The 7,110-nt window shown below is 33.9% G+C and overlaps 1 long non-coding RNA gene across 1 annotated transcript; it reads left to right on the top strand.

Moving 5' to 3' along the window:
- Positions 1-2,092: 2,092 nt before the first annotated feature.
- LOC128551079 (uncharacterized) lies at positions 2,093-5,587 on the top strand. Its single transcript, XR_008368603.1, has 2 exons — positions 2,093-2,421; positions 3,155-5,587. It is a non-coding gene; the product is annotated as an uncharacterized LOC128551079 (long non-coding RNA).
- The last annotated feature ends 1,523 nt before the right edge of the window (positions 5,588-7,110 follow it).

Here is a 7,110-nt window from a genome sequence, read left to right as displayed (position 1 = left end):
TTGCAACTTGCCAAGCGCACGGACGGGTCTGCGGTAAACTACGCTGAACTATGCTTATGTAAGAGCAACCTCGGATAACTACGTTCAGCTACGGCGAGGTACGTAACAGCACGGATAACTACGTTTAAGTACGTTTAACTACGGATGAATAAGTTTCAGCCAAGTTGGACTAAAGTCACGCTCAAATGGCTACGGTTCGCTCAAACTTTTGTGCATGTTCAAAAGTTGGAATAAGTTTTGAATACGTTTTGACCACGTTTTGGTACGGATTAATACGAATGACTACTCTGAGGTACTGCTCAGGTACAGATCAATACGGATTACTACGTTTCTGTCCGTAGCTAGACGTAGCTATCCGCGCCGTATGTGTGACTGGGGCATTAAAGTGGTAAAATCTTACTCATGTGTTGTATATATATGTTTGTGTGGTGGGTGGAGGTGGTAACGCCTAGGACATTATAATCCAATGAGAATTAACAACCTGATATACATTACATCTTTTAGAATAGCCATTATTTGAAAGATGCAATGCTTGCAATTTGGTGAGGAACCACCCTGACCTGCAAGCAGTCCGTCACCTCGGTCATTTTTTAAAAGAAATAGTATATTTATCAAATACTTATTTAAAACATTCCCTTTAAAACATAGTATTAATTATCAAAAATCAATGTATTTATAAAGTGTGTGTGACAGAGTGTGTAACAAAGTCTCTTCTGCCGTTAGATACCTGTTATAATAGCAACAATATGGTATCATAGACATGGACAGGTTCCTTGGAAGAACCAGTAATTTTCAGTAAATCAGCTGTATTGCTACGTCACCTGAAAGAATTCAACAACACTAGAAGGATTTCAACAGATGTGACGGGAAAAAGGTCCTAAAATCAACGTCCTTTAACCATTTAGTCATGTATTGGTCATAGAGTGCCGTCATTGAATAAAAGTGTATCACTACTAATGCACAATACTTAAATAGTAAATAACGCAACTTCAGTTGATTTATTTAGCTCCATGATGGAGAAGAAACATAACAATGTGAATGTTCATTCAAAAATATCTCAATATATCTCCCTTTTTATCAAAGCAAAATGATGAATACTGATAGTAATACATGTACAGAAAGGTTAGTACGTTGACTTTACAGATAAGTTAATAATTGAAATAGTATATGATGCCAAGAAGAAGAGACTTTGGCATCCAGATAGAGGTGGCGTCAATATTGTCGTGTAATAATAAAATATTAACATTAATATTTATTTTCGATCTTCAATTAAAACATGATTATATAAAAAAAGAAAATATCTTTTAATAATCTGTCTAGCATTTTCGAGATCGAGATAACCTCTTTCCTTTCAAAGAATTGTTTCATCAAAATATATCTTTATATTTATTTTGTAGTTTCTTGGCTGACTTCACCGGTCCATTGGGTCCTATCTCCAATCATACCTTCAACAAAACCAAAACCTTTTCTTGAAAAAGTATGGCGAATTTCCAAGAGAGAAGAATGGAAAACCGATGAGCAGGTACAAAAATTATTTACTTGTTATATGAAGGAATACAATCTTTATGTATATAAACATGAACAGTATTTGTTCAAATGTTTTAAATTGATATTAGTTATATCCAATGACCTTTAAGCCAGGTTTATGGGCGGCGGTTACCGCCAAAATTAGTAAATATACAATCCATTCCTAAACAAGTCAGTCAGTGCAGTGCATTTCAACGCCGTCTAGTCTAAAATTCCATCCCGTCCAGTTGCGATGCACCGTAATATGAAATCATCCAACAAAACATTATACCATGCAGCTCAATGTGAAGCCGTTAAACACAACATGAGTACGTGCAGTGTAAAGTGAAATGATTTATTACAACTTGACGCCGTCTAATGCATATTGAAACCACTCTGTGTAATCTAGGGCGGTGTATAAAAACTTGATGCCATGCAGTCCAATGTGAAGACGTTTAACGCAACATGAATTCGTGCAGTGTAAAATGAAACGATTCATTAAAGCTTGGCGCCGTCTAATGTATACTGAAACCGTGTTGTGTGATTTGGAGCGGCTTATCAAAATTTGATGCCATGCAGCCAAATCGTCGCCTTATTTCCAGACTGACGTAACTCGATTTTTCGAAAATATGGAGTGTTTGGTATCATTTTTTTCTGCTCGTCGAGCTCTAGATGATGAGACTATAAGTGTCCCTATAGAACGTCTATAAATGTGTTTAATTTCAGTTCCATACTGACGCATGTCGGGTTTTTGGCTTTCAGTTGATTTCCAGGATGACGTTAAAAATCAACCAATCGCGTTGTTTTATTTGGTCGCCATCTTGGATTTAGAGCAATGGCTGTGCAGTGACAACAAGTGGATCAAGTGGATTTGCTTTAGAAAAACTAGTCGTGCTAGTTGTATTGTACAAATATGTAAGTTTTAATACATTGTTTCAAGATAAATCTACCATATCTGCAATTTTGTACTGTATAATAACGCTACTTGCATATAGATTATGTGTTTACATGTATAGAGAAACTGAAAATATTTCGGATGTCAATTTTCGGATACAAAAATATTACTGAATTCTTTACTTCTTAATCTGTTTTGTGGTATCTATGTTTTAAGTGTTAAAAATAGAAATATTCATTCATTCACTCATTCATTCATTCATTTCAATATGACCACAAAGTGGATATCTGGATCATGGTGAGGTATCTGAAAAAGGAGGTATATGGCGTCTGTAATGTCATCTTCAGACTTCGGCAGAATGTTCAATTTTTCTTCCAGGCTTCGGCAGAATGTCCAGTTTTTCTTCCAGGCTTCGGCAGAATGACCAATATTTCTTCCAGGCATGGGCAGAATGTCCATTTTTTCTTACAGGCTTAGGCAGAATGTTCAATTTTTCTTACAGGCTTCGGCAGAATGTCCAATTTTTCTTCTTAGCAAGTGTTAAGTTTTGAGAGGAGGCAGGTTTCTAGATGTACATTGAATTTTACCTGTAGCAGTTATAAAGAGTCCCCATTTAATTGTTTGAACATAATTTTCTCTCAGGTTTTTCAGATGCATCATTCTGTGTACATTTCTTATTATATTTATTGAATGTTGATATATATTTCTCATTTTGTATCATATTTCCTAGTGAGACCAGTCTTGTTTTTTCAGGCTGAATTTCGATGTGCTTCCAGATGAACTAATACTGCATGTTTTCATATACATTGACCTACAACACCTTCTCCAGTCTGTAAATAGAGTGTGTCATAAGTTCAACGATGTGATAAAGAAGCACTCAATACTATGGTGCCATTTCGAGTTTCCTGAACAACTGGAATTGAATAAAACCAATTTGGAAAATATTCTGTCTCATTCTGTGAGGATTGTTGATCTGTTCATGCCATGTACTGTGTTTAAATGTAAAATACCAGAAATCGACAAAGTGTTTGCTGCATCCAAATTTACGTACTTGGACCACCTAAATACCATTCATACTGTGGTCTGATGCATATGTTCCTCAGAACAAGAACTCTGTTATGTCGTTTGCACTCAAGAGATATATGGAGGACTATAATATTGAGTCAATTGTACAAAAATTTGGCTGTCCTGGCTACTCGAGTGTACAAGAAGTTGATAATATCCACAGTAATATCGAGAGGATAACAAGATATGCAGAGATTTACAGTCCCATCGCATTGATAAGAGACCTGAAATCAATGCGACGTAGAAGTTCAGTACGCATTATCCAAATGCAAAAGCACAATTTCATGGATTACCAGAAATGTATATTAAAATTCAACGAAATTCCTTTCACCAAAGTGAAGTGTTTGAAGTACGATAAGTGTTTGCCATTTCACATTGGGTACAAACTTTCGTATAGTGCGACTGACTTCAGAACAGTCCATATTGAAATTAGACAAACACGAGCACGAACCAACAAACAACCAGAATTCTTACCAAGACCAGCACAATCAAACAAAGTTCCAATTATTTCTCAAGACAAAAAGAAGGACATAACTTGTATGCTCAAATACATGCCAGAGGTCGATAGACAATTCTACAAAGCATTGAAACTAGTTATTAATGAATAAGTACTGGAATGCTACTATTAAAGCATCATTTTGTGCTTTGAAATATGCTTTAAAAGCCAATGTGACAGAATGTTTAGAGTTTTACTTGTTGCTAAGACTTTTTCTGAAAATTTGTGTCTTTTAGTTGTTACCAGTTTGGTATGTTTGTGATTGACATTTTGCAAAACTCTTTTGGTTAGTCTTTAAATCCAGTGTTTTCAAGGAGGTGACAGTTTAAAAATTGTACACAATGTACTCTGATTGTACACAATCATAATCAACATACATTATTCTAGACAATAATAGTGTTTAGTCTGTTTTACATGTACCAGTTAAATCTGTTTTGTTTTAGACTTTTTGCAAAGACATTGTGAGGTAAATTTATATGTGTTTTGAACATTTTTAAAAGTTTAATATGTTTGTGTTTGACTTCTTGAAGAGACTTATTATGATAAGTACACGCTATGAACATTTTAACTGGACAGACAAACAGTTTTTTTTATTGACATTATATTTTTTTCGATAGTTAAAAGTGGGTGCTTTAAGCAGTATTCATACTTGAATCTAGAAATTAATGAATAAGAAGAACTTGTATGATACTATTAAAATATCAATTTGCGCTTTTGATTATGCTTTAGAACTAAAGTATCAGGTAAGGTGACTGGTTTTAGGTACACATTATCAATAGTGTAATTATGCTCTTAATATTTTAACTTTTTATACAAGTTTCCGTGTTTTGTTTCAGACTTTTGGCAATTACTTTTTAAGATAAATAATTATGTGCTTCGAACAATTTTGTTTTGAATTCCAATACAAAGTGTTTATATTTTCTCTATTGACCATCCAATATCTTAGTTTATTATATACCTATATAAATTCTGTAAAAAATCGGCTTGTATTTCACAACTGAATATGAACAGTCAGACAAAAATTCCGTATTGTACCTTTTAAATTCCGTATTGTACCTTCCGTATTGTATGCTGCCGGACTATTTTCATTAATATCCATGACCCGACACATTACTATAAAAAGCGCACACAAAAACTTCACTAAGTTCCATTTAATATCGATAAACATTGAAGATTTCGTTCAAGAACAAAACAACAAACAAAAAGGTAAAGGTATATTATAAAAGGGTTATTATAACACTAGCTAGATCTGGGACTTTGTATTCGGCTCTCGTGGATTTTGCAAGGTCGGATCACACTCGGCGCTTGCGCGCCTCGTGAGATCCGATCTGGCAAAATCCACTCGAGCCGAATACTGCATCCCAGATCGAGCTACTGTTATAATAACCCTATTATATCAGAGAGATTGATATTTAATAAAACTACTTAATACTTATCAATGCATCATGTTAAGTAAAATAATAATCCCATTCAGTGGATACTATTATTTAATTGAATTATTCAATTCAAAATTTAACTAAGAAAGGTTTCATCTCTGAATTTTATTTTTTTTTTAAATATCAAAACATTTATATAATTATGTGCACTGTTTTATTGTTTCTGGAATAAAGTTACGTCAAAATTAGTGTAGTCGTTGTTTTGAAAAAGATATTTCCAAACTGACGTAATTTAAAATTTAATTCCAAAGTGACGTAACTCGATGTGTCACTTTGGAAATAATATTATCCTCCTCTAGACTTAATTTCCGACAAAAAAATGATTTTAATTTATTTAATAGAATTAAAACTATCTTAAATATAAAAGTGAAAATTGGAATATAGGTACTTTGTAATGAATATAAACTGTTTCTCAAATCCCAGATAAGCCAGTCAATTAACGAAAAAGTTATACGCTTTCAAAACTTTGAACCTCATTTTCTCAAAACTACAAAAATGCAAGTTACGTCAGTCTGGAAATAAGGCGACGAAATGTGAGCCGTTTAACGAAACACGAGTGCATGCATTGTAAAAGATTAGTGGAATGAAGTTTTGTATTAAATGGTCTCAAAATGCAATGCGTTGAATGCAAATATATTGGTCGGGGTTGAGTTTTAGATTACACGGCGTTGAAATGCACTGCACTGACTGACTTGTTTAGGAATGGATTGTATATTTACTAATTTTGGCGGTTACCGCCGCCAATACAGGTTTTCTGTGTTTCATGTTAACTTCCTTTTCAGATTGCTTCAATCGTTTATTCCCAACGGTTTTGATATGCTTTCTGTAGGTCGGAGCCAGAACTCGAATCTAAATCGACATGGCGACTTTGCCTAGCAACAACAAACACGTCTCTCTTCAAATCGAGATACTTTCAGAACGCTAAAGGCTAAACCAATAATGCAAATATAGCATTTATTTAAATATTCAGTTCAGTTTTGGAACGTTAGTCCAGAATTATGGGATGGTGTTCTTTTTACTACACTGGGTTGTTTCTACGAATTATTTTGCAATTTAGAAGAAAGGATAAGTCAGTGAATAACATCAAAATAGGTTGTACATCTAACTGGTTGTTCAACTGTAGTTGCATACTTTTTCGTGCACTGGCGACTTTATTACTTGTGTTACCTAGATCGTTACGGATCAAAACTGGTTTGTCATCAAGAATACAGTGCATTTTATGTATATTCATTGCACTGAGCCTTAACCCTGAATGCTCATTGTATTTTTCAAAGTGCGTAGTTCGTAACTCTGAAAAGATCAGTTTTACAGAGAAATATTCATTCATAGGCGTTAATTGGTCAATTCGTTCGATAAATTTGAAGTTAATATAATGACGGAAGATGTCAGCGTGATTTAACTAGAAAATCATACTTCCATGCATTATTCGTCGAATATATTCAAAACTGACGTGAAACAAGCAGAGATGATAAATGCGCACAATCCCATAATTGCATGACAAAACAGATCCACAATGGTTAACATTTTGTTTAGAAATGCACATCCACTTTATGTATATAATCTTTTATATAATGGTGAACGTGTAAAGTGTGATTATACATTAAGTTGCTTTATTTTGTTTTTAAATGATAAATAATTTATTATTGATCGTATCTGCATTTTTGTTTGTTTCAAAAGGCCATATCAAAACAGCAATGTCGGTCGAAAGTCTT

Source organism: Mercenaria mercenaria, chromosome 19 (assembly GCF_021730395.1).
Source record: "Mercenaria mercenaria strain notata chromosome 19, MADL_Memer_1, whole genome shotgun sequence".
In the NCBI taxonomy this organism is placed as follows: domain Eukaryota; kingdom Metazoa; phylum Mollusca; class Bivalvia; order Venerida; family Veneridae; genus Mercenaria; species Mercenaria mercenaria.
Note: the sequence above shows the minus strand (reverse complement) of the source record. Positions and strands in the feature narration are given on the sequence as shown.